We start from the raw sequence: 27,621 nt of genomic DNA on the forward strand, positions 1-27,621 counted from the left end.
GTAAAGCCCGTCTGTACTTGTACGCTGTCATCCCTTTTGCCTGAGTGGCCACTGCACTGGGCTGCTCTTGAGTGTTCCCTTTAGCCAGAACGACTTAGAGAAGTTAAGGGTGTAGATAGTTTTCTGATTTTCTTTGAAAGTTTTGTCACAAGCAGTCTTGGCTCTCCAACATTTTTTTGAGTGCAAATCTATTTGAAAAAAATGGTTTCTGGTTTGCCACAGGCTATGCCTCCATGAAGAGAAGTGGAGAAGTGTGGCTAAGGCCACATCAGTAGAGCAGAGGAAGCTGGTGGCCCCGAACTGGAAAGCATGGGCTGTTCCTCTAACACCAGTCCCTGGGACAGCCCAATGCCAACAGAGCTCCCTGCTCAATCTGTTTTAGTAGCACGTGGGTCATATTTTCTGTTTTCCCTCCGGACATTATTCCGATGTGCTAATCCTCTGCATGGCAGCAATAAACCTCTGAGATTTCCTGCAGAGCTGTCAGCTGCTGGAACTGGACTCCCTGTAATAACCTCCAGGGCCAACGGCCTGCTGCCTCCAGTTTCCAATAAGGACTTATTTTCCTTGGCATGGCCAACATGTGCAAAACCTCATTCTGATGGTTTTTTGAAAGAGAAAATAGGTGGCAAAGTGCTTAGCTCTTTCAAGGAAGTTAGGAAACGATAGAGAGCAACTTCATGCCTTGTGAGCACCAAGTGTGGTTGTCCAACTTCCAGCACAGAGCTGTAAATCACCTCCTCAAAGGCTGTCACAAACACACCAGATCACCACAAAGAAGCCATTTTTCCTTCATCATGGCTGCTCTTTCAGCGTACAACACCACTGCTAATGCATTTAGCAGGTGAAAGAAATGTTTGAAAATGGCTCTCTCTCCCCCCCCCCCTCCCCCCCCACCAAGAAATAAGGCTAAGAGCTTGTTTGCTCTGTTCGTTTGGAGTTTGGCTTATTTTGTTATACTGCACCACAGCTGCAGTTTCCACCACATGCTGGAAATGGTTGCACCCCCTCAGAGACAACAGAGTCTCACAGCAAAGAGGAACATTTCCAGTACTGCAGGCAGGGATTTACAAGGTGCTTTAAGGGGGAATCTCACACTGCATCCAAATGTTACTGCGCCATTCCCCAGCTGGCCTGGAGAAATATCGATGTCCCCCCACACCTGCAGTGGAGGCCAAATCCAGCTGATCCTTTGCCTGTGGCCACGCACTCTCCATGCTCTGTGCATAGCACTGGAGTTACTCCCTCCCCTCCCTGGAGAAAGGAGTCAGTGTCACTGTGGCTGACACCAGCTCAGGTGTCCCTGATGTGGTTACCTCTCATCTGACTTGCCAGCAATTCATGCTGCCTCTTGCCAGTCACTGCACCATTCCCCAGGCGGTTTCTTGTGCCCTGCGTCTCCAGCATCCTTCATGGCTCTGCCTCCACAGCAGGCTGGGAAGGTGATTTCCAATTTCTGTTCTCCTTCAGGGATTAGTATTGCACAGGGATCAGGCACATTGCTTGGGAGAGCTGTGTAGTTGGGTACCTCTCTCTGCTCAGTCAGTCCTTGCCAGGAATAGCACTGCTGCCACAGTGGAATATGCTACAGGAGTAATCTACAAGTGGCAGACTGGACCAATACTTTCTAAAGATTAATTACAAGCATGTTATTTTAAAATGTATGACATGAGCTTCTGTCAGGAAGACACTGAATGAATAGTAATTAAAGATACATTGCATGAGCCATCAAATGTTTTCCTAGTGCCTGCACTTAGAGTACACCTGAAGTGAAAAATGAGAGATGTGCGGATTATGAAGGTTTTTTGAATTATGAAGGTTTTGAGGCTGCAGGCAGCTTGAGGCCTAGGGTAGAGTGGTGCTTCTTTGTACAGCTGAGGTGAAAGATAATTAAAACTGTGAGAAAACTGGCAAGATAACTAAAATAAAGTGAGATAAGAAAAGATTTAAGAGAAGCAAGCTATGGGAATAGAATGTGTGTAGATAATTTCTCGTGAAACAAAAGGTACATCTGGACAGTGAGTAACATCCAATTAGAAGCTGTAATAAAGTCTACAGACACTGTCATAAACCTATGAAAACTGACCATGGGTGGGATATAAGATACATATAGTGTAACTTGTGGTTTGAAGAATCTTCTTCTTTTTTGCTGTAGTATACATAGTTAAATAGATTAGCTTGTGTGTGACACCTGTGGCCTGTGTCCCTTTGTCTGCCACAATGAATTGCTGTAACAGAGACACCATAAGGTAAAGGCTGCTCATACCCCGGTGTTAGACAGTGTGTTCAGCTGAGCTGGCAAAATGCCAGCTACTCAAACACAGGGTCAGAACTTCTCCCTCAATGGAAAAGGGAAAGAAGAAAAAAACCTAAAACTTGAAACAGAAAACTGGGTTATATATTTACATGAAAAAGGGAAAATTAAGTAAACTACAATATAACACACACCCACACTAGTTAGATATAACAAATAATTCACCTCCCCATAAAACTGAATGCCTCTGAACACAAATCTTACTATTCTGGCTACAAAATCACCCAAGAGAACTCAGCCTCCTGGGGGACAGACCAAAACAGAGAGAAAACCAAGAATAAACATTTTACTTTCCAGAGGCAACATAGCAGTGAAGAGGATGGCAACAGAGTCCTGTCTGTACTACGGCCATGGTCAGAAGAAAGAGAAGCTCCTCCTGTCTCTCTCATATATTTGAGATGATGTCAGAATATGGTATGGAATACCACTGGCCAGTGGAGTCAGCTCTCAGCTGGCCTGACCCAGCTCGAGTCAGCTAATAATCTAAGGCCTGCTCTAAAAATCAAAGCCTAAATTTAGGCCTAGCTAAACCCATAACAGACATTTTCCCTGGAAAACTCTCTGTGAGTAGGTCCCTTCCATAACAGCATTGCTGCTACCAGCCAAAAGACAAGACCCAAAGGAGCTCTGGAAGCAAGCCAGCATCTCCAAGCAGCCAAAACACTGGACTGAGCAACTTCATCCATGGGATATCAACCAGAGGGGCTTGGAAAAGCTCTTCTGATGAAGAGAAGAGAGGTATCAGTTTCTGCACCAACTTTAATTCTGGATAGCCCACAGGCAAAACCTCATGATTACTCATCCAAAGCTGTTGTGTTTTATGTGGCCTTTGTGCAGATGCTAGATCCCCTTTCCTCAAAAAAAAAAGCATTACATGGTTTTGCTAAATATGAAACCACTAATGTTTTACAGCAATGATTCTAAAAGCATACATTGTAACAGAGAATTGGGTTGTGTCTTCGAGCCAACATTTTGGATTTTATAGTTGAGGTGTGCTCTCAGAACAACCCTTTCTGCTCTGGTTTGCCGTGGCAGTGTTTGCCCAAGTGGGTGCCTCCAGCAGCAGCAGCTGCATTAGGAATAAGGCTTTTGGAGGAAGACTCTAATTCTTCAAGTGCTAAGTTGACCTTGGTATAATGGAAGAGGGTTATGAAACCCCAAACCCTTGCTACTACCCTTGATGTATATCGTTTGTGCAATGTCAGACTGTTTTTTCCCTAGAGGATCAACCATCATAGGACTGTACCCCTTAGCATTGGGGCTGTCACTAATGGATGCTTTCAGTAGCTGCAGGGGTTGGTGATGGGTCTGTTCCTCTCCAGAGATTTGTTTGCAGTGGCTGTTTCTACATACCAAAATCCACTCTTTGCTATTTTGGTTTTATGCTGGGGAGGGAGATTGCATGTGGTGTGATGGCAGCAATGTGGTCATGAAGAAAAAGAGAGGGTCTGTATCAAACAGTGGCCATTAATGTCTATATGTATATATCTGAACACTTCATGAAGTAAAATATACTATAACTAAAACAATAGGAGGAAACATTTTATCCTTAAATAGTTCAAAGCTTAATGTGAAGTATCTCCATGTACCTTCTGGAATTCAAGTGCATTTACAGAACAAATAGTTTCTGTTTGGACAAGATACCCTGCACCATCTGAGCTTAAGTATGAATTGCCTGGTTCTCTGAAACAAATATCTGATGGGAAATCAGAAAAGACAGACCACCTATTTAAAGGTTAAACAGCAACAGGAAACTTCCTGAGTAAACTTCAACGGCAGGATGCCTGCTCTGTCAGAATGGCAAGATCTCTCCCTGACTCCATCTGGCTCTTTTAGCAAAGCCAACTCCTGCATACACACCACAGACTGTGACCAACAGCACATAGGGAGCCCCTCTTGCACAAGAGTCCTTCCCAGTTTTGGGGGGAAAGTAGAGCACAAACACATTTTCCTCTTTCTTCACATATTTACCAGCCTGAAGTCTGTTTCTGCAGCTTTGGATAAAATGCCTGTTAAAACTTTTTTTCTGCCTGTGCCACATGGAAGGGTCAGAACAGACCTAAGTTAAAAACAGAAAAACACAGGTAAAAGGTGACACAGGTGACAACTGTTCAGCCAGTGAACAATTGGAAGACTCCAGACCTCAAAATAACCTTTGGAACAGGTACATAGACTGAAGGGGTATAAATTTTTTTTTTCTGAAATCAGATGCCTGACACCCTGCTGAAAGCAACCTAGGGTAGAGCAATTTCTTTAAGATTATTTTATTGTATTTTTGAGCTCTATTTTTATTTTCCTTGCTAGTTAATGGAGCAAGGATACTTGTGGACTTATGGATCAGGTCTCTCTAACAAAATCAGAAGAACTAAGTTAAAGAAATGTCCTGTTCCTTCTTCCTTTCAGTTCACCATTGAAGCATTGGGAGAAATGAATCGCCTGGTTCCTCTGATCCCGTCCATGCCGACACTAGGTGTCAGCCCAAACACGCGGGTGCGTCTGTTCCGCTTCGTGCTCTATGCAGACCGGTGGAGGAGCTGCCTGCTGAGCCTTGGGCTGCGCCGGCAATCTTCACCTCTGCAGGGAGGGGAGTTGTTGCATTGCAACGGCAAGGGGGAAGATAAAAGATGGGCTCTCGCGTCTTTACACAAACTCTCTTTTGTAATAAACATGTATTTATACAAGCCAAAAGGAGCCATATTTTATGGGATGGAAACTCTCACCCGAAGTTCCTGCCCTCATCCCAGATGTGCTGGAAGGGGGTTAACATCTCCTGTGGATTCTTAGCAGCAGCTTTCCTGCTCCCTGCAGACAGCTTTTCGGTCAGGCTGGGGCTGTCCTGGAACACCCTGCCAGAGAAGGCTGACAGCTGCAGGGTTTTATTGCTATTAAAAGAGAAAGCAGCTATGACTGCTACCTTGAAGAAGCTGTGAGCTGTGGGCTCTCCTGAACTCAAATGATGGAGCAGAGCAGGTGCTTTCAGTTTTACAGTGAAGTGAAACCAGCGACAGGGAAACAAGACTCACCAGGGTACTTTTTGCAAGTATTTTAAAGCTCCATTAGTGTTTTTTCTCCTCCCAGCATTGTTTCCCAGAGTGTTTAGCTCAGATACCTGTTACCAAAGCTAGTGTTGACCGAAAACCCTGAGAGAACAGAAATTGCCCAGTGAAAAAATAGCATTTCCTTTTATTCCCACTCTGGCTGGGGGCAGAGTCAATTTTCCTTTCCCTTGTTTGGAAAACAGATCTCCTTCCCATTTCCCCCTTATTCTCCCAAACTCCTACTGTAGCAGGCCAGCCTGGCAATGGCTCCAGGCTACAGAGCTGAGATGCCTTTGCAGAATCAAGGGATTAAAGGTTCACAGTGAATACCTACTCTGACATCTCTGTTCCTGCTTTTCCACCTTCTCTTTTTTAAAAAATGAATGTATGAATTTCTCTGTCAAGTCCCTGCCTTTCCCTGTGCCTTGTTATGCAAGGAGACGCATGCAGAAATCACCCAGTCAAAACCCAGCTGAGTTGCAGCTCTGCAGAGTGATGTGTATTTCCAGCACACTTGTATGGCACATCCCTGACCTGACAAGGGCTCACCTGGCAGGGATGAGATTCCTGCATCTGAACTGGCTGGCACAGAAAGGGGTCAGGCATTCCTGCATCTAGGCCTTTTGTTTCCTCAGTGAATTTGCCCCTCATTGAGAAAAAACTAGAGAGACCTTTAAGCTCTGGTACTTTTGAAAACACCTCTCCCTGTCAGTCAAGGGATTTTCAGCAAAGCAAATGCAAATAATTTTCAGGCAAAAGAACAAGTACTTAAGCTGCTACAGCCTGGTATCCTGCAATAGGTAGCCTATTCTGTTGGCTTAGCTGCTCAGTGATATGTTTCCTTTTCTGAACCACTTCCTTGAAGAACAACTAGATGAGTGGTGGATATGATTAGTTGTTGATTACCATGAGGAGAAAGAGAAGAGCAGCACAACCAACCACAAGCGCTGCTCCAAGTGATGACTCTTCAGCTGCTGGAACTTGGGTCAGCTTTGACAAGGCTGGATTGCTTGAGGCCAAGTGTGGAAAAGTGTGTGTGATGCCAGGCAGGAGGAGTACTTGAATTTCAATGGCTTGACATCATGCCTTTCCCTGGTTTGTTTGGGTTTTTTTTACTTTTAATTTCCTTTACGAAGCTCTGCTCCTGACCCGGATCCTGGCAACACTTCATTACACAACAGCAGTTGCCATGGCCACTAAAGAGGAGGCAGCAAACAGTGCTGCTGTGGCAGGAGCTGTTGCAGCTTCCCAGGCCCACGGATTCATGGTGCATGGGTAGGTGGCTGCACGGATGTGCAGGTGCATGAGTGCATGGGAGTGGGAGTGGATGGGTGTGTGGGCAGGCATCCCCCAGGGAGGCCCAGCACCTCTCAGCTCACTTGCAGGCATAAGCACTCCCCAAATGGCCACCAGTGATGAGCAAACCATGCGTCACAGACAAACTCTGATGTGAATGGGCTGAAATATTTTGCATGGGCTCAGTATAGACATCTGCAAGTTCATACCTGCTTTGGAAATAGGGATGAGTGTTAAAAAGGGAGGGGATGGAGCTGCAAGAATGCTCCACACACTGCCAGATCTCTGTGCATGTGGAAGTCATAAAGCTGATAAAGCAAAATCCAGCACCCAGCAACTCAAGGAGTGGATTTCTCTGTAAAGGCGGCCAGCCCCTCCTGCTGGTCCTCTCTCATGCTGTGCACAGGACTTGTGAAGCAGCAGGAAAGGTCAGCTGAAGTTCTTGGGGCTCAGCTGGTCTGTCAACTCACTACAGGTAATATGCCAAAGAGTGAAGCAATGTACAGCAGCTGCCAGCCAGGCAGCCATAAGGTGCAACTGAGGTAATGTACAGTACGTACTGGAGGTGGCTGTACTGAAAAGAGGTGTTCTGTGTGGGGCATCCACCCAGTCAAGGTGTTTGCTCGTGTTACCTCACCTTCATACAGATTTATTGGGGACTGCTACAGAGAAGCTGCTGCTGGGGGTTACTCATAGCCACAAGAAGCTCTTGCTGGCGTAGCTGTGAAAATTGCCACCTATTGTTTTGGTTTTGTCGCTGCATTGCTGGAGATATTGGGCAGGATCAACGGCAGCAGACCTGCACCAGCCAGCCAAGCTCACCTGAGTTTGGTGTGTACTTCTAGTGAGTGTGGGAGAACTGAGGACTTAAAACCACCGTGCAGTGGGCTGCTAGTGGAGGGGAGGCCACACTGCCTATCTTGCTGCTGCCCCTGTTGTAGCTGAGATGCAAGAAAAAGGACTGGCAACTTAAATCAGTGCAGTGAGACCTGCTAGTATTGATTTTTCAGAGCTCTTGATTACTCCTAATACATTCATTTTGTTTATATTCTGTTCTATAAAACAAACTGGTTCCCCTCTCGGTGGCTTTATGCTCTCTAAAGAGCTCTAGCACATTTCCCATCCTGTTTTACACTTGCTTGCTTGTTTCTCAAGCCAGTTCTTTCAGTGTCTCTCAAATCATGTCTTGTGTGGTTTGAATCTCTTCCAGCTTCTTGCCATCTTCAGTGCCAAAGTGAACAAAATATTCATGGTTCATAGCAATATCCACTGTGACACAGAAACTGAAGCCTTGTGGAACTGAAACTTTGGGTCACCCCAGTCAAATAACATCAAGATTGATACATTGATCTTTGTGCCTCTAGTGATGCACCTTTCTTCTTTTGCTTTTTACTTACATCAAGTACACAGGATTTCCATGGGTTAGCTCTCCTTGCTTCCTCTCTTTTCTTCTTTTCCCAGAATCCAGGGCTTGCATTGTTTTGAGTTAAAAACTCACTAAGACAAAACTTTAGACCTTAGCTTATTGACTGTTACGTTGTTTCTGATCTCTGCAGCATGATCACTTACTTGGATAGTGGTACTGTGTTTTGCAGTCCCTTTATTGTAACACTTCATGTGGGCTTCAGCCATGAAGTGCCCTGAAATCAATCTCTGACCTCTGTGGTGCTGAAAATCCATGTGGATTTTTCAGTTGTTCTGGAGTCGCTTGGGGTCCTGGTTTGTTATGTCTGGCCTTTATTTTGTTCTCAGAGTCCCAAGAGAAGCTATGCCCGTTATAAAATTCTGAGCAATCCACTCTTTTGATGGGTCTTCAATCACATTTTGCTCCTCCCAGATGTTGTTATTAACAAAAATCAACATAGTTGATTTTACCATTCACTATTAATTCCTGGAAATTGGGAAAATCACATGTTTTCCTTTAATCCAAGAGAGAATTCTCCCCAGGCTTTCTGCCTAGTCACATCTCCCACTGTGTGGTGGGAGAAGTTTGCTTCTTCAGAGCAGCACAGCCTGTTAGGTTTCTGATCCCCGAAGTGCCTTTTCTGGGAGGAGCCTTCAGACATCACTGCTCTTACTTCAGTCAACTAGGTCATCCCCTCAGCTGTAGATGTAGCTCCTCAACCACACCAACTTTCACAACTGATGTCAGCTTTCATCACACCTTGCATCAGGGAAAGGCTGACCCATCAGAGACAGAGGCTTGCAGTAGTCCCTTTAACACACACTGAAAAGAAGTTCCAGATTTTGCTTTCTGGTAGTCTTGGTTTTCATAACAGTTGCAGGTCCAGGCAGAACTCTCTGTAAATGCTATTTACTGTTTGCTGCATCTAATTTATTTACCAGCAAATGAAAGCCCACATGATAATTATCTCTTCCCTCAGAGGGTAATGTCAATTCTTAAACCTTTCCCTCCCTTAGATGAGACTTTCTCCCTCTATCGCTTGGTATGGGACATTTTTCTCTGAAGTAGGTGACTTTACAACTCTGTTGTCTAACCTTGGTGCAAATCTTTTCCCAAAAAAGTTTGATTATGATTCACTGGCATTATCCAGAGCACAGATTCTCCTGTTTAAGCAGCTCACAAAATGCTGTCAGCAGTGTGTCTGAACACCAAAAATTGCTGAGTGATAACAAGCCCAAGAAGGGCTGGTGTTGGCAGGGCAATGTCTTTTCCTGTCACGTTTAGTGTATCTGTTCTGGATGCACAGCTATAGATCTGCTCAAGAAATGCCTTTTCCCCCCAGTAAGATGAGATTAGAAAGAAGTATCAGAATAACAGTGAAAAGCTTAAAGCTGTATTGCAGAGTGGGGTGTTAGAAGAAGCCTCAAGTGGACATCTGCATCCGTATTCAGGTCCTGTGCTCTTCTACTGTTCTTTCCTCCTGTGTTCAGCTCCACAAGTGGAAGTGAGGTTGACAAGGTTCAGTGCAAACATTAGACACTTTGTTCAACATGTAGCTTACATGTAAGTGGGGAAGGGGCCAGGGCTGAACATGTTCTCTGCTAGTCTATGTTACTGGTCTTGGTGCATGCCAGAGGGTCATGGGGTAGTCTCACACTCGTACGGCAAAAACAACGATAAGCTTCCTGTGAGAAAATGTATTGCAAGAATGACCGTAACACTCTCAGCCTACCAGATAACAGTGAGAAGTCCTTGGGTTATGGAACAGTCACTTGGGTTTCTGCAAAAGCTGAACAGCACAGTCTGAAAACTTAGAAATGGTTAAAATGTTTTGTGGAGAGGGGGAAGGAAATGCTCCCACCACAGGGTGGCCATACCTGGTTCTTCCTTACATCTCATCTGAGGACTGTTGGAAAAGAGTTGTTGCTACTGGCACTGTCTCTGCTCATCAGTGTCACACGATTCATTCCTGCACGTTGTGGTCCCAACCGTGGCACACCTGCTTTGCATCCAAATCCACTGTGCCAAAGAGCTTGCAGCAGTGCAGGTCCCTGTGTTTCTTTTTCCCAGTACCTATTTGTAAGAGGTAAATTTCAGTTCCAGAATACAGGCAAAAGAAACCCACAGCAGCACCTTCCTGGCAAAGTATCTGCAGAAACTAGTTAGAAAAGTTGCTCAGTTGATGTTCTGCTGGGCAAAGTTCTTGCCCACGTGCCCATCACAGCCAGGCTCAGACACACGTGGCAGGGGGATGGGAAGGTTGGGCTGACACTAAGAAGCCTATTTTTAAGCTGCTTCTGCTGCATGACATAATGTGAAATTAAATTGTGTGGTGGTTACTTACTGATTGCTTATAGTGAAGCCACCGGAGGCCAGAGGGATGGGATCAGGGTGCCCTGCCACCTCCATATCCACCCACTGCCTCCAAGCTTCCATAGCGAGGTGCTAAAAGTCAGACTTTCAGGGACTACCCAGCAGCAGGTTGTTCACTTTCAAAGGCATGCAGGGACTTTTTAGCAAGGTTTTCTGTGTGACTTGTACTTTCTAAGAAATGAGCTGAAGCAAAGCCCAGCAGCTAAGCAGCAGAACTGCTTACCTGCCCTGGGGACAGCAGGCGCTTTGTATATGCCCAGAAAAAAATCCCTGCAGATCAGACAGAGGTGTAAAAACTCCATCAAAACACTTGAGAGAAGGAATTAGAGGTTTTTTACATGAGCAACTTGGATGAGATAGGTTTTTTTATTGCTACTAGAAACATTTTTCAGTGTGACCTAAAAGTGACATAAAACTCCAGCCTCAAAGTAGTTTATTTACAGGCTTGGGTTTAAAAAAAATCCCTGTGTGAGGAGGAGAGGTTATTCCTCAGTTAGGAGGCAGAATTGAAGCTGGGGAGATGGCTGGTGGTTCTGGCTCCTTAGGTATGAATCAGGGGGGATTGCTGTTACTAACTACAGCCAAGAGCAAATATTTGGGTGAGGGAGCCATTTAGGTCAAAGAACTAGGCAGATCATATAACCAACCATAAGCTGGATCTGGACATCTGAAAATAAGAGATTTGGGGTACACCTTCTCATGAATGCCAGAGGAATATAACTGCTTTTGAAAGTGAAGAGATGATATCTTTATAAATTTATTAAAAAGTCAACACGGCTGCATGCTTGGAAAGCTAAGGCAAGGGGTCAGGTAAGATCTTATTCAGTCTAACAATTGATGTAGACATCACTACAGACACAGAATATTGTGCAGGAAAGATTATCATGGACATAGTTCCAATATTAATGGCATTTTTTTTCAGAGAAAAAAGCAGATTATGGAGAAATTTCAGTGTGTGACTACAAACTTTGAGCTAGCAAAGGGAGATATGGCTGGCCTTGGAACAGTCAGCAGCAGCCTTTCTCTCCACTCTGGCCTTTGTCTAGAGAGCGGAGGCTGTGAGTGAAAGGTTTAGCTTGATGCCCTTGTTGACTTCTGGAGCACAGTTCCACAGGAGCCATCTTTCTTCCAGGGTGACTTCAGTGGTATGTGACAAAAGAGCCTGATGCCTGCAAGGCTGTGAGGTGAAGAGCTATAATCAGCATACAGAGCTGTGTTTTGGCTGGCAAGCCTTCCTGAGCAATCTAGCAATGGTGGCTAAACCAGTGTCTTTCAGCTGTGTTGCAGCAGTATCTTCCCATTCTTTTTTGTTTATGTTTGGGATTTGTTTGTTGGTGTTTTTGTTGATGGTAGTGATGGGTGGTTTTATTTGTTTGTTTGCTTGCTTTAGTTTCTCTTTAAGGACCTTCCACCGAAGAAAGGAGGACTACATGGGGAAGGAAGCTGTTTCTCACCAGAAAGGGATGAAAGAAAAATTGTGAGGTATTCTTGTCCAGCCTTGGCCTGTCCCTTCTATACTTGAATGAAGCATTTTGTTTTATTTTCTGCCATATGCTTTGCTGTGCCAAAGCACTGTGGTAACACTTACTGAGACACAGCTATCTGTGGCTCTCTGATCTATCTTAGCCACACTCAGAAAACCATGCTCTGCAAAGGGTATCAGCCTCTGCCCTGTGCAAACTGGAGCATGGCTCTGAGTTCACAGCATCACAAATTAATTCCATGGGAGAGAAGAAGAAAACTGTGCTGGAGGCAGGAGTACCACAATACAACCCTGTTGTTGTTCTTGGGACTTTACTTAATGTTTCTTGTAAAACCCGCCACCAAGGGTATTCATCCATAATGGCAGCTTCCCAAGTTAGATTTCCACTTTCTGCATGATGTTTCCCCACCACTGCTGTTTCTGTTATACAAAAGGTTTGGCAACTCATCACCAGCTCTGTGCCTGTGTGCCTGGACCTTTAAGCCTTCCTCGAGACACCTCTGCATGGTTCCACTCTCAGGTGGCTGTGGCTGGGGCTGCAGTATACTGTGGCAGCCCTGTACCAGTGTTATTTGCCACAAAATGCAAGATTGTATTGCAGGTGAACATGGGTCCAGTTGGATAGAAACGTTCAGATATAAGCAAGTGCTTTTACAGTTACAGTGCTGAAAATAATCTAATCTTCAGTAGGGTAAATTAGTCCTTCTAATTATGAAATTGCCAGAGTTGCATTACATTGCAAATTTTCCCCCTTCCCTATTTACTACATACTCAATATAATGCAAATATAGCTGAGTTTATTTAGTATGATTTGGATGTATTCCAATCCTTATTCCAGGACATGAGTTACTCAGAACTTTTAGAAAAAGTCATACAGGAACCTTTTACATGGTATGATAAAATACAATGTTTGGTAAGGAAATAAAACTATAACCATCTCCGGGAAAGAACAGGGTGTGATATCCTTGTCTGAACCAGCCTCCTCTGAGTCCTGCGGTTCTCGCTCAGTAACATCAGAACCAGCACACTTGCCCTAGTGGTGCTTGTTCTGATCAGCCAGTATGCTATCAGGCACAAAAGCATGCATTTAGTGCTCAACACATGAGAATTTCTGTTAGACTGAGGATGGACTGAAGTGATTTGGTGGACTGGAACAAAGTTTGGTTTACATAGTATGGCTCGATACCTCTTATGGTCGTGGGTAGCGAATTTTAAATCTTGCTCTATTTTTCAGTTTCTTTTTTCATATTGGGCCACATAAATGAAGGGAACATTTAAATTATTTTAGTTCCTGTATAAAGATGCTGTAGTTGACCCTGCTTATTATAGAACTAATAATAAACTAGGGGATTTGGACAGATGTACTCTAGTTTCTATACCAACTAACGTGGAAGGGTTCCAGGATAATATCTAGACCTGATGAAAATAAGTCAGCACAATTTTTCTCATATACTTTCTTTTAAATGGGGGGAAAACTGTGTAGAGAACGAGGCCCCATGGACATCACCTCAACACAGAGAAGAAGAAGCAGGGGGTATTCTATGAGGTACTCCGCAAACATCATGGGGCTGGACTACCACCATGCTTGCAGAGGCACCATCATCCCTTCTATGCTTGGTTGCCCATGTCTCCTTGTGTTCATGTGTTTACGTTTCCATTTAAATGTACATGCAAGTCTGATTTTTCTAGAGTTTTAGCATGCTTGGTTTTGATAGATAATTGCTACTGTCCTGGAATATGTTTTACTTGGAGTTTATTAATCTGCTCCCAGCTATAATTCCATCTTAGCCTAGTTTTGTCTAAGGACTTTGAAATGTTCTCTTGTTCCCAGAGCAACAGATGCAAGTATCATCCTGAGGATGAGAAGCTTATCAAATGCCCAGTACTGATATTTCTGATATTTCAAGAAACACTTTGTCCTGAGTCTCTTTGAGAGGAGACACTGCTCTCTGACCTCTGTATCATGCTGGACTTTTGCCTTATGGAAGTTGTGGGAGAGCATACCATAGTTTTTATTTCTTTTCCTAAAGAAATTGTAACTCAGGGCATTCTTATTATGGACTAGTCATAGACACTACAGAACAATGCTTGCAGTTACCTCTTCTTTTTTTCCCTTTCGTATTTTGCAAACAGGGTTTCCTCTTTTGATCAAAATGGGTTTTGACCATGTCTGGAAGATGCAGTGATGAAACTAGAGGAATTCTTGGGGCCTTTTCCCACCGAAGCAGAGTTGGTGAGTGCCTGAGAATACCTGTGAGGCCACAGTTACCTGATAACATGTTCTCTTTCTAGAGATTAGTAAGGATTTCAGGCTAAATATGCACTACAGTTGATGCCAAAAATGACTTGCCATTTGATCTTGCTGGGTATGAGTTTCCACTGAGACTTCAGCAGTTTTATTTGGCTACATTTCACTCCAGAGGTAGTCTGAAAATTCCCAAGGGAATGATGTATATAATGCCAGCTGGTAATTAATTAGTGCCTGGATTAGTGACTGAAGATAAGGTGCTGAAACTATTACACTGAATCCACCCATACCTCCATAGACTGTAGCATGGGAATTGCTCAATGTGAGGTTAAGAAGTTCAACACCCTTTTTAAAAACAATCCTTTTTAATTAAATTTCACTTCTTCTCTCAGTTTTGGGATGATAAGGTTCCAAAAAGGACTTCCCATTTCTTTTCTCTTCTCCCTTCCATTCAGCAGGACTGGTGTGAAGGGCCGCTGGAGAGAAGTGAGGGCAGGTGTGCTGTCCCTGCCCCGTGCCATCCTCAGGCAGCCCCTGAGCAGGGCAATACCAGACATGGGTGTCAAGAGGGAGCCGACCGCTGCTCCTCAACCTGTGCTGGCCTTGCCACAGGGGTCACTGGTCAGCAGACAGCCTGTGGATTGGTTGGTCTCTGGCATGCTCCTTCCCAGTGCCAATTCCCAAGGCCACACAAAATATCTGTCTGGATACAGACACTGCAGCCATGTGCAGGAGAGCCACTCTGGCTCAGCACATATGAAAATCACTATAGGAAAAATTCTCCTTCTCTTAAATTTAGAAGACAGCAATAACCTGAAACAAAGGAAGTAAAACAAAGAGGAAAGTTTTGTTTTCAGCACGTGCTGGGTGCCTCAAACCACAAGGTATCTGGAAGCACACCTTACATTCAAACTTCGCGCTTTTTGTAGTTTCCGAAGTCCTTCCCGTTTTCATCAGATAATGCATATTCATTGGCTTGCTGGTCTTGCCATAGGAGGTATCTTCTCCAAAGGTAGAGGGGGTTGTCATCTTCTCCTTTGTTGGTTGTGAAGAATCCACACACACACTAGATGAAGGGTCCCCTTTGTTCACAGAGACCACCACGTATCAAAGAAGCCTTTGTGCACAGGGGCCTCTGCATGTTTATTTTAAGTACTTGGTATTTTCCCTCCCCTATCATAAAAGGGCCTCAGTGCCAGGTTCTGACAGTACCTGGTACCTTACAATCTTCATGGTATGCCTATAAATTTCCTACACAATCACAGCAATATAAAGGGAAACCCTAAATAAAGGAAAGAGATATTATTCTAACTGTACTGGTTTGAAGGTGAACCAGCAGGGGAAATGAACTCACCACGAGAGATATTATAAGTCAGACCTAAAATTTAATAATAATATTACAATAGCAACACTGAAACACAAGGGAAATTGCTTTCAACTCACCAAAACCCCAGCAGTATAACCCAGTGTCCTGGGGCACAAACCCAAGGGGGTTTGTTTGCCCTTGTGCTGAGACCCCTGTGGTTCCCCCAAGTCCAGAGCAAAAGGAAAAGAAAAACCTGTTGGTGCAGGCGAGGGCTGTGGTCTGGGCGAGAGCGGGGATCTCCTCCTGTCAAGGTCCTGCTGCTGCTCTGGATCCGACGAGAGGTTCCCGAGGTCTTCTTACCCACCCCTTATGTACCCTCAGGGAGCTCTCAGTCCCTCCCCCTGGGCGGGGACTCACACAATGGGTGATTGACTCTGGGAGCCAGGGGGTGTTGAGCTGTTGATAGTCCATTAGCAGCTCCGCCCCCCTCAGGCTGGGTGTGAAGGTGATAATGGCTCCCTGGGCAGCTGCTGCTAATGGCCCATTGTCCTTGGGGAATGAATAGAGGGGGTAGAATACACAGCTTTGATCACCCCCACACAGGGTTAGCTGGTCCCTCCTGCTGAACTAGGACATTATCCACCCCTTATTCTACTCCATCTAGTCATTCCCAAATTAATCCCCTTTTTACCTATACATATATATATACACATATATACAATGAAACATTACAAACTCTTCTCGCTCAAAATTAGGTCCCCTTGAGGTACACAACGTGTTTCTCCATCTTTTTGCATTACCCACCAAGTGCAACCAGGTCCTTGAGCAAAGACAATCCCTCGGGTGGGTTTGCCTTTGTTTGAGGTGGGACTCACCCAAACAGTCTTTCCTAACATACCTCTCATATGGACCACAGGGACTTTATCTCCATCTACAGTATTCAAGAGTTCTGATTGGGCAGGGCCAGCTCGATTGATGGAGCCCCGGGTGTTGACCAACCAGGTGGCCTTTGCCAAATGCAGCTCCCAGTGTTTGAAAGTTCCCCCACCCAACGCCTTCAAGGTTGTTTTCAGCAGTCCATTACATCGCTCAACTTTCCCAGCAGCTGGAGCATGGTAGGGGATATGATACACCCACTCAATGCCGTGCTCTCTGGCCCAGGTGTCTATGAGGCTGTTCTTGAAGTGGGTGCCGTTGTCAGACTCTATTCTCTCTGGAGTGCCGTGTCTCCACAGGACTTGTTTCTCAAGGCCCAGGATGGTATTCCGGGCAGTGGCGTGAGATACGGGGTATGTCTCCAGCCATCCAGTGGTTGCCTCTACCATGGTCAGCACATAGCGCTTGCCTTGGCGTGTTTGGGGAAGTGTGATGTAGTCAACTTGCCAGGCTTCCCCATACCTGTATTTCGACCACCGTCCACCATACCATAGAGGCTTCACCCGCTTGGCCTGCTTGATGGCAGCACATGTGTCACAGTCATGGATAACCTGTGAGACACTGTCCATGGTTAGATCCACCCCTCGGTCACGAGCCCATCTGTATGTCGCATCTCTGCCCTGATGGCCAGAGGCATCATGGGCCCATCGGGCTAGAAACAATTCACCTTTATGCTGCCAATCCAGATCTACCTGAGAAACTTCGATCCTGGCAGCTCGATCCACCTGCTCGTTGTTACGATGCTCCTCATTAGCCCGGCTCTTGGGTACATGAGCATCTACGTGACGGACCTTCACACTCAGCTTCTCTACCCGGGCAGCGATGTCCTGCCACATCTCAGCCGCCCAGATGGGTTTCCCTTTGCGCTGCCAGCCGGCCTTTCTCCAACGCTCCAGCCATCCCCACAGAGCATTGGCCACCATCCACGAGTCAGTGTAAAGGTAGAGTCTTGGCCACTTCTCTCGTTCAGCGATATCCAAAGCCAGCTGAACAGCTTTCAGCTCTGCAACCTGACTTGATCCACCTTGTCCTTCAGTCGCTTCTGCAACTCGACGTGTAGGACTCCATACAGCTGCTTTCCATTTCCGGCTTGTCCCTACAATGCGGCAAGAGCCATCTGTGAAGAGAGCATATTGCTTCTCCTCTTCTGGTAGCTGGTTATATGGTGGGGCCTCCTCAGCTCGTGTCACCTGCTCCTCTTCTTCTTCAGAGGACAATCCGAAACTCTCACCTTCCGGCCAGTTAGTGATGATTTCCAAAATCCCAGGGCGATTAGGATTCCCTATCCGGGTTCGCTGCGTGATCAGAGCGATCCACTTACTCCATGTGGCATCAGTGGCGTGATGGGTAGAAGGAGCTTTTCCTTTGAACATCCAGCCCAACACTGGTAGTCGGGGTGCCAGGATGAGCTGTGCCTCAGTGCCAATCACTTCTGAGGCGGCTCGAACTCCTTCATAAGCTGCCAGGATCTCTTTCTCAGTTGGGGTGTAGCTGGCCTCAGATCCTTTGTATCCCCGACTCCAGAATCCCAGCGGTCGTCCTCGAGTCTCCTCAGGTACTTTCTGCCAGAGGCTCCAGGATGGGCCATTCTCCCCAGCTGCAGTGTAGAGCACATTCTTCACATCCTGTCCTGTCCTGACTGGCCCAAGGGCTACTGCATGGGTAATCTCCTGTTTAATCTGCTCAAAGGCTTGTTGTTGTTCAGGGCCCCACTGGAAATCATTTTTCTTCCATGTCACAAGGTAGAGAGGGCTTACAATCTGACTGTACTCAGGGATATGCATCCTCCAAAAGCCCACGGCGCCTAGGAAAGCCTGAGTTTCCTTCTTGCTGGTCGGTGGGGACATAGCTGCTATTTTGTTGATCACCTCTGTTGGAATCTGACGACGCCCGTCTTGCCACTTCACTCCTAGGAACTGAATTTCCTGAGCAGGTCCCTTGACCTTACTTCGTTTAATGGCAAAGCCAGCTCTTAGGAGAATCTGGATTATCTTCTTTCCTTTCTCAAAAACCTCCCCTGCTGTGTTCCCCCATACAATGATGTCATCGATGTACTGTAGATGTTCTGGAGCCTCACCCTTTTCCAATGCAGTCTGGATCAGTCCATGGCAAATTGTGGGACTGTGTTTCCACCCCTGGGGCAGTCGATTCCAGGTGTACTGCACCCCCTTCCAGGTGAAAGCGAACTGCGGCCTGCACTCTGCTGCCAACGGAATGGAGAAAAAGGCATTGGCAATGTCGATGGTGGCATACCACTTGGCTGCCTTGGACTCCAGCTCATACTGAAGCTCCAGCATGTCCGGCACAGCGGCACTCAGGGGGGGTGTGACCTCATTGAGGCCACGGTAATCCACCGTCAGCCTCCACTCTCCACTGGACTTTCGTACTGGCCATATGGGGCTATTAAAGGGTGAGTGAGTCTTGCTGACCACCCCTTGGCTCTCCAGCTCACGAATCATCTTGTGTATGGGGGTCACAGAGTCTCGGTCAGTGCGGTATTGCCGACGGTGCACTGTGGCTGTGGCCAGCGGTACCAATTGTTCTTCAACTTTCAGCAGTCCCACAGCAGAAGGGTCCTCTGAGAGGCCAGGCAAGGTGCTCAGCTGTCTGATTTCCTCTGTCTCCACAGCAGCTATGCCAAAGGCCCAACGCAGTCCCTTTGGGTCTTTGAAATATCCATTCCTCAGGTAGTCTATGCCAAGGATACACGGGGCTTCTGGACCAGTCACAATGGGGTGTCTATGCCATTCCTCTCCAGTCAAGCTGACTTCAGCTTCCAGTACAGTCAGCTGTTGGGATCCCCCTGTCACCCCAGAAATAGAGATGGATTCTGCCCCGATGTATCCTGATGGCATCAACGTGCATTGTGCGCCAGTGTCCACTAAAGCTTTGTATTTCTGTGGGTCTGATGAGCCAGGCCACCGAATCCACACAGTCCAATAAACCCGATTGTCCCTCTCCTCTACCTGGCTAGAGGCAGGGCCCCCCTAGTTCTGGTCATGGTATTCACTGCGCTCTCCCTGTGAATATGACCGGGAGGTTCCTTCAAGAGGATCGGGCATAACATCATCATTTCTATACTGTCTGGAGCCTTGCCCACGAGAGACCGGAGCAGCCTTCAACCTTGAAGAATTCCCTGTGTTAGTTGTGCCTCTTTGCAATTCACGTACCCGAGCTGCTAAGGAAGAGGTGGGTTTCCCATCCCACTTCCTCATATCTTCTCCATGCTCATGGAGGTAAAACCACAGATTGCCGCGTGGAGTGTACCCTTTCTCCTTAGCTGGAAGACGCCTGCTTCTGATGGCAGAGACTCTCGTTTGTTCTGGAGAGATATGAAAGAGTCCTTCCTTAATCTTCTCTTCCAGTTCAGCCAGTTTTGTTTCCACAGCTGAGACGTGGGCTCGTAATGGAGCAGTGACAGTGTCTTCATAAATCCTGAGTTTGCTGACCAGTGCACCCACCTTGTCTTCTCCCTCTCTCCACTGCAATGTTGCAAGGTAGCGAGAATACATTTCTGGCCCAAGTCGTGCAAATTTTAACCACATCTGGGATGTGCACTGGACACCATCTGGACTTTTAGGGAATCTCTCATCTTCTGAAAAGATTATCTCCAGTACGGCTAATTCCCTTAAGCACCGGATACCTTGTTCCATCGTGTTCCACTGTCCTTGCTGTACGTGGAGGTCCTCCTTACAAAGATATCTCTCCCTCACGCTTGACAACAGTCGCCGCCAGAGGCTGAGAGTTTCCTGTCTCTTTCCAATGCCCTGATCAATGACAACATCTCGAGAAAGGGATCCCAGCTGCCTTGCCTCACTCCCATCTAGAATTGTGTCATTGGCTGCAGCATCCCAGATTCGAAGTAGCCAGGTCAAGATGGACTCATTTGCCTGTCGTGTGAACTCTCTCCGGAGCTCACGCAGCTCTCCCAGGGATAGGGACCGGGTGATTATTTCGGGCTCCATTTCTTCTGCTTGAGATGAAGGTCCTGACTCTTCCTCGTCATTCACTATACGAACTGATTTGGTCTTTGATTTTCTTTTCTGGACAGGGGCAACTGCTATCGGTTTCTGTTGTCCTTCTGGCTCCTCCATGGTTTGTGTGGACATGGTGCTGGTTGATTTGTTTCCCTTTCTCTCTGGCTCAGCTGTGGTTTGTGTGGGCATGGTGCTGGTTGATGTGTCTCTTCTCTCTGACTCAGCCATGGTTTGGGTGGACATGGTGCTGGTTGATGTACCTCTCTTCCTCTCTGGCTCAGTCATGGTCTGGGTGGACATGCTGCTGGTTGATGTATCTCTCTTCCTCTCTGGCTCAGCCGTGGTTTGGGTGGACATGGCGCTAGTTGATGTATCTCTCTTCCTCTCTGGCTCAGCCGTGGTTTGGGTGGACATGGTGCCTGTGGATTTGCTCCTTTTCTCCTCCTCCTGATGACGCTGTACCACACCAAGCAGTGTGCGGTAGGCAGTGGCCAGGGCCCAGCAGGTTGCTGTGAGCTGCACATCTCTGGGACTACCAGAGCATCTTCCTTTCACATAGCTTAGCATTTTGGCAGGGTCCTGCAGTTGTTCTGGGGTGAATTTCCAGATCATTTGAGGAGAGAAGGTCTCCAAATACTGGCCCATATCTTCCCACTTCCCGTGCCACTCAACATCATCCGCTCCCAGGGCAGGCCTCCAGCAAGTCTCCTTAGAGAGCCCAGTTCTGACCCTAAACATGGTGTATACAGTACAGAGGAGACAAAGCAACACTAACAGCACTAACAGTAGGATTATGCTGTCCCTAACATCAAAAGGAAGCTCAATATTTTCAATGATTGTTGTAGCAGAGGTGAAAAGGTGGAAGTAACCATCTCCGCCTGTTTTCCCCACAGTCTGGGTGCTATTTTTAATGAGACCCCAGAGGTAACAGCCCAAACCAGGACAGGCACACCAGACTGAATATACATTCACAATGAAATTCACTGCTTCTGATGTTATGACAACATAAACATAGTATATTAATAAAGCAATTTTGATCCTTCTCCCTGGTATTAAAGAGAGCATCGAAAATAGGCACATGGTTCCCCATGTGTCGAAATATGAACAGGCCCAGATACACCATCCACATGAATACATCAAGCAACATGGTAGTCAGGGAGTTTCTGTATCCAAATACACAAAATGAAATTGTAATTCTGACTTCTCTCTCGTGGCCCCACGTTGGGCGCCAAAAGATGTACTGGTTTGAAGGTGAACCAGCAGGGGAAATGAACTCACCACGAGAGATATTATAAGTCAGACCTAAAATTTAATAATAATATTACAATAGCAACACTGAAACACAAGGGAAATTGCTTTCAACTCACCAAAACCCCAGCAGTATAACCCAGTGTCCTGGGGCACAAACCCAAGGGGGTTTGTTTGCCCTTGTGCTGAGACCCCTGTGGTTCCCCCAAGTCCAGAGCAAAAGGAAAAGAAAAACCTGTTGGTGCAGGCGAGGTGCAGGCGAGATGCAGGCGAGGGCTGTGGTCTGGGCGAGAGCGGGGATCTCCTCCTGTCAAGGTCCTGCTGCTGCTCTGGATCCGACGAGAGGTTCCCGAGGTCTTCTTACCCACCCCTTATGTACCCTCAGGGAGCTCTCAGTCCCTCCCCCTGGGCGGGGACTCACACAATGGGTGATTGACTCTGGGAGCCAGGGGGTGTTGAGCTGTTGATGGTCCATTAGCAGCTCCGCCCCCCTCAGGCTGGGTGTGAAGGTGATAATGGCTCCCTGGGCAGCTGCTGCTAATGGCCCATTGTCCTTGGGGAATGAATAGAGGGGGTAGAATACACAGCTTTGATCACCCCCACACAGGGTTAGCTGGTCCCTCCTGCTGAACTAGGACATAACTCAACTAATATTGTTTGTAACAAGACCATGTTATTTCATTTCTCACACCACTGTCATAGAAGGAAAGGTGGACCGTGGGAACTCTCCCCACATTTGTAAGTAATTCCTGCATAATGAAACACCATTTCATCCACAACTGCTACAAAATGGTCATAACACAAATCTCTGGTTAAAACTGACTACCTGTGTTTATTTCTTTGAAAAGTCTGTGAATTAAAAGGAAAAAAAATTGGATTCAGCTTGGTTTCTGGAGAAGCATCTGGCATGGCACTTAGTAAGCCCTGCTCAGAGGCTTCTCAGCCCAAGGGCCACTTTCACTCAATTTGGAAAGAAAGGGTAGAAGAAGTCTGCAGGCAAAGAGAAGGACAGAGAAACAGGTGGTATTACCTTTCTGTTCTCCCCCTTCATCCCTGTGAAGTCTAGACTTTGTGCCTACAGCTTGCAAGACTCCCAAAGGTTCAGGGCCCTTGACTGACAGTGTTACTTGTTTTCCATTCTGTTTTGTCACCTTAGAAACTCTTTTATCTCTGCTTTTCATCAGATAGAAAACATTAAGACAGCCTGCTCCCCCTCATACTGCAGTTATACTGTGTCATGTGTTCAGGCACATGTATGCACAGGTGTGAAGGTGTGTGCCTCTCCAGCTGCCTTGGGAAGGGGATGCTGACTGCAGCCCCCAACCCCGCAGGGCACAGGAGGGATGCTCAGCACACCCAGCTCTGCTGAGAGAAAGGCTTTCTGAACCAGACAAAATGCAGCTGAACTGTGGCCACGGTCCTGCAGGCCCCCTTCACTGCAAAAACAAACCCTTTCTAAGCACCTGCTTCCTCTTTGAAAGAAAGTAACACTCCTCAGTGAAAACCAGACAACAGTCTGAAGCAAGAGCTTTTAAAAACTCAAAAATAGCACACAATGGACTTTTTTCTTTGCACGGTCGGAAGTACAGATGTGCATGACATTTGCATGCTTTGTCCCTTCGAGGAGTGCTGTACCTCTGCGGTCAGGCAGGTAGCACATGGCACGCAGCCCCAGAGTGCTTCCAGCAGCAGCAGTGATGGGTTATGCACTGGCTTATGCTCACTTGCTGGAGTTTGAAAGCACCACTCATATCAGCAGGCACCCTGGCAGTGCCTCCTCCAACCCACCTTTCCTACAAACCCCCACGTGCTTAGCACAGCCCTGATTAGCTAGCTGCTATCTTTAGTCTCTCGGTGTGGTTACTCTGCTGAAGCCCATGCCCTGGGTGCCTTAAACACTGGTCAGCCCACGTTCAGGCTGATGCCCCGGGAAGCCACCACTGCTGCCCCCAGAGCACTGCAGGGACCTACACACCCACCCACTGACACTCACCTGGGAGCAGTCGAGGACAAAGTGCAGCCCTCGGGTAGCTGCTTGTCTCCACTTGGTGCCCCAGTGATCTGCTAAACTGGGTTTTTGTAGTTCTCAACTGGGCTCCTGCAGAGGTGGGACCAGCTGTGTGTGCCCAGGGATCATCACTGAAGACTCTCACTAATGTGTTTGTCCTGGTAACCAAGATTTAATATGTACCCAAACCATGTGCATGCACAGTTCTGGGAAATGTGAGCACACAGGGTATGTCTTCACTTTCCTAACCTGTATATCTGAAAAAAATCAGAATGCTTGTTTTATAGTTAAATTATCAGGCAATTCTCTGAAGCAGTTCAAGAGCAGTACTTTTTTACATAACATGTAGATGGATGAAGAAACTAATTTTCAGGGAATAGTGGAGTGCCTATTTGTGCAAGGTGTGTCCACTGGGATTATTAAATAATTATTCAGATACAATCTCCAGCTCATAAAATCTCTAAAATGCTGATCAGCAGATGCTGGGAGGATTTACCAAGGGCAAATTATTCGAAGCTTGCCCTGGCTCCAATAATCTTGTCCAAAACACTTGACCAAAATCTTGGAGACAGGATACTGATCCATTCAGGCCAGTGATCTGACGCACATCCCCGTCCTCCTGTTGTGAAAACTACCTTATGTCTGTAATAATTAAACAGTTGGAAACAGCCCAAATTCAAAGAACAATACCATGGCACTGAGCACATATTTATTCAGTCAGGGAAAGCAATGAGAAAAGGAGTTTTGCTCCAAGCAGAGCAGAAACATCTACCGGATTTACACAAAAGTGGAGTGAGAGTGCAGTCCTAGTGAAAGATATGGCTGGACTTCCCCAAAATTGCTGCCCAGTTGTGACAAAAATGAAGTTGAGCTCAATCCTCTTGGAGAGTGCTGCCCATCTCCAAGACAGTAACTGTACCCACATTTGCAGGAGCTGCTTTGTTTAGCAGGATTTTAAATAGAAATGGGACCAGAGGGGAATAATATTTGATTTTTTTAAAGTTTGCAAAGTATTTATACTGTTTTATTTGTAAGCAGGAAGATGTGCAGCTTGGGAACAAGGTGGACAGGCTCTGCCCTGGCTCCTGGAATGCAGAGGTGATGGATGGCATGGGATTCCCAGTGGAGAAAGTATGAGTTTCCAGAGCAGTGCTGTGGCAAACGCAGCCACTGGCATTTTCTGAATGCATAAGAAGGTGTGCAGATAATCAGTTGAATGTCATTGCTGAATGAAGGTGCTGCTGCTACAATAAGGGGCATGTAAAAGTTCTTCAAACCAATCTGAAGGCCAGGGTCATTCCTAAGATTAAAGTCTTCACCAGGTTGACCTCTGCCAAAAATATAGAAGAATTGGCCTCAACTAATGCATATAAATTTTATCATGCAGATAAAATTCTGGGCTTAAATTGGGCACAAATTTTTACCCAAGAGCATGATCTACTCTTCCAAGAAGGAGGGTCCCCACTCTTTTCAAACTGTGACACAGCATTCAGAAGGATGACCCAGCTGGTTTGCTGCAGGGAGGTGTCTAGACAAAATGCAACTGGCTTGCGAGTTACAGCAGTTTCCACCAGCCTGAGCCCTCTGGACACCAGGGTATGGCAAATATGACCCTCTGTCCCTGATGCAGAGGTACCCTGGGCAGCAGCATCTGAGCTGCTGTGGGTACAACGTGGAGGTTTATTGTTGCTAACTGGCTCTGTCCTAATGAGCTTGGAGTGCTACTTAGCACAGGCTAAGGGATATACCGTGAGAGCTTTTGTAGCTTTAAGGGACAAACTGTGTTCTTTTCTCCAGATCAACCAAAGCCATTGGAAAAAACCAGCAGATTGCTGGGGGGATGTCCAACCCCAGACCCCATGACAGTAATTCCCTAGAAACTCTCAAGCACACTTTCCTTTGTCCTTGTTCTCCAGCAGAGTTCAAATCCATTTATGGGCTTTGAAGTCCAATCCCATACCTGATGGCCTTTGTCCCTTCCACTGGGGACAACTGGCTTGGGGCAAGCAGCTTGCTTTTCCTCATGCTGCTCTTTAAAACTGAAGCCTATCTTTGTAACAACTTCTTTCAAGTCAGCACATGAAGAAACATCCAAAGGATGACAAAAATAACCCAGGCAGCTGCACTCCCACCAAGACCAGGTTTTCCTTTGTAAGGGAATCAAGTGCCCCTGTGTGGGAGCACAAAATGTGGGAAGATTGGTTGGGAAATCTTCCGCCCCTTGGAAAACCAACAGAACTTGAGAACGACGCCACTAACAGAGTTGAATAAACGTCTGCAGACATCGCTGTCCCTTGCATTTAAAAGAAATATAGATTGCATATGTAAACCTTGCTCGGTATCGAGAGTGTAAAACCTATGTCAAATTACTCTTTGTTCTTCTCCCCTTGTTTCATGAATAATGGATTAGCTTTAGGCCTCTGCCGTAGACAGATATACAAACTGTAAATTCCTTAGTTAAGAACTATTTGCATGTTGCCTGCCCCTGGATTATAGAACCCTATATTAAGCAAGAAGCTGTACAATAAAATGTCTTTATTCCTCCTTCCGAATAAAGTCCATTTTTGACCGTCTCACCCCGGCATTGCATGCCATTTAGCACAGGAAAAAAAATGCCTCTTGTTTAGAGGGTGCCAGTTGCTCCTGCTGATGGACAGTGTGCATCTGGCCCCAGGTACCAGATCCCAGCATGGAGCTGGGGATATTTGTGCTTCTGCCAAGGGAAGGGAAGTCAGTGAACATCCTGTTGGCTTCACCTGAAGTGACCCAGCTGGGATGTTGTTTCAGCTTGGCTGGACTGTGGTGTTGCTGTGTGCAGAGAGCAAGAGAGGTAATAACCCTAATAATCCTAGTGAAGGGGCCATATATACTGCTGTCCTGCACCTGAATGTTCTCCATCTCCTGGAGCAAGAAGTTGCTTACGCAAGAAGATGGTGTTTGGTTAATTACCACACCTAAATAAAAATCTCATCCCCTTGACTTGCTGGGATGGGTGTACCTTTAGCTAATTCCCCCTGTATCCCTTCATCAACACTATGTTACCTTCAATTAGCATTTGCTGCAGACAGTCAGAGTAGATCAGTAGGATGGGATAACTTGCTACTGCAGCTAAGCCTGCAGTGAACTTGATTTAATATTGTCTATCTGCTTTTAAAGACCTTATTGAGACGTAAACTTAAGACATTTAAGTAAAACTATTTAGAACCCAGTTAACCAGATTTCTGTGAATAAATGTGGACTTGCCTTTAGTGTAATGCCATACTGTCTATCGTGCTGCTCTGGTTTTGCTCCTTTTCCATCCCATTGGGAACCTGACACTGCAACCATAAAATGAACAGGCTCTGGTAAGGATAACTTCAGCAGAGGTAGCCGCTCTGCTTGCTGTTAGTGTTGTGAACTCCCCAGCTCACATTTACCACAGTTGCTGTGCCAGCAGGGAGCACCACGCTGACTCCAGCTGCAGCAGCAGTTGGTTGGGATGTTTGGGTGCATCCCAGTCACTAAGGGAGGATGTGCTCAGCCTGGAACTGGGCATGTGGGTGCCCAGACAGATTCCCCAGGAGAGCCAAGGGGCCAGGAAAATGGGTCATTGATCTTTAGGTAACTGATCCTAAACTGATATTTTGTTTGTTTGGTTGGTTGGTTGGTTGGTTGGTTGGGTTTTTTTAGGAAGTTTGTAGTGACATTTTATTCATAGAATCACTTACTCCTCGATCATCAAGTCCAACTGTTAATCTAACACTGCCAAGTCCACCACTAAACTATGTCCCTAAGTGCCACGTCTAAATACAATAATTTCAGAATTATTCATTCTATATTAAAGGGCTTAGAGGGGAAGTTGTGTGAGGAGTGGCTGAGGTTACTTGGTCTGTTCAATGTGGAGAAGAGGAGACTGAGAGGAGACCTCACTGCAGTCTGCAACCTCCTCATGAAGGGAAGCAGAGAAGTAGGCACTGATCTCTTCTCTTGGTCACCAGTGACAGGAATAA

General features: G+C 46.3%; 1 long non-coding RNA gene across 1 annotated transcript; it reads left to right on the top strand.

Annotated features, from left to right (window-relative positions):
- Positions 1-11,849: 11,849 nt before the first annotated feature.
- Positions 11,850-26,182, top strand: LOC139672384 (uncharacterized). Its single transcript, XR_011697922.1, has 3 exons — positions 11,850-11,908; positions 14,043-14,142; positions 24,671-26,182. It is a non-coding gene; the product is annotated as an uncharacterized lncRNA (long non-coding RNA).
- The last annotated feature ends 1,439 nt before the right edge of the window (positions 26,183-27,621 follow it).

The sequence above is a fragment of the Pithys albifrons genome, chromosome 5, assembly GCF_047495875.1.
Source record: "Pithys albifrons albifrons isolate INPA30051 chromosome 5, PitAlb_v1, whole genome shotgun sequence".
Lineage (NCBI taxonomy): Eukaryota > Metazoa > Chordata > Aves > Passeriformes > Thamnophilidae > Pithys > Pithys albifrons.